This window comes from Corylus avellana, chromosome ca5, assembly GCF_901000735.1.
Source record: "Corylus avellana chromosome ca5, CavTom2PMs-1.0".
Taxonomy (NCBI): domain Eukaryota; kingdom Viridiplantae; phylum Streptophyta; class Magnoliopsida; order Fagales; family Betulaceae; genus Corylus; species Corylus avellana.
Window position 1 is genome coordinate 10,658,141 of NC_081545.1, and position 546 is coordinate 10,658,686.

Consider the following 546-nt stretch of genomic DNA (forward strand, 5'->3'; position numbering starts at 1 on the left):
AAGACACTTAAACCATATAATTAGTTTAGAGAGAGAAAAGAAAATGTTCAAACATAAAATTATATTAAAAAAAAAACGGTTGAAACATAAATTATGGGAGAGAGAGAGAGAGAGATTATGGGAGAGTGGGAGTTAGCACAATTAATTAAAAAAAAAAAAAAAGAATTCAGATATAAAATTATGGGAGAAAGATTTAAGACATTTAAATGGAGATAGAGGGAGAGAGAGACAGACAAAATTATGGGAGACAGAAATAGTTAAGACACTTAAATCATATAATTAGTTTAGAGAGAGAAAAGAAAAGGTTCAAACATAAAATTGTATTAAAAAAAAAAACGGTTAAAACATAAATTATGGGAGAGAAAGAGATTATGGGAGAGTGAGAGTTAGCAAAATTAATTAAAAAAAGAAAAAGAAAAAGAATTCAAATATAAAATTATGGGAGAGAGATTTAAGACAATTAAGTGGAGATAGAGGGAGAGAGAGAGAAAGATTGACAAAAAACGATTGAAACACAAATTATGGGAGAGAGTTAGCACAATTAAA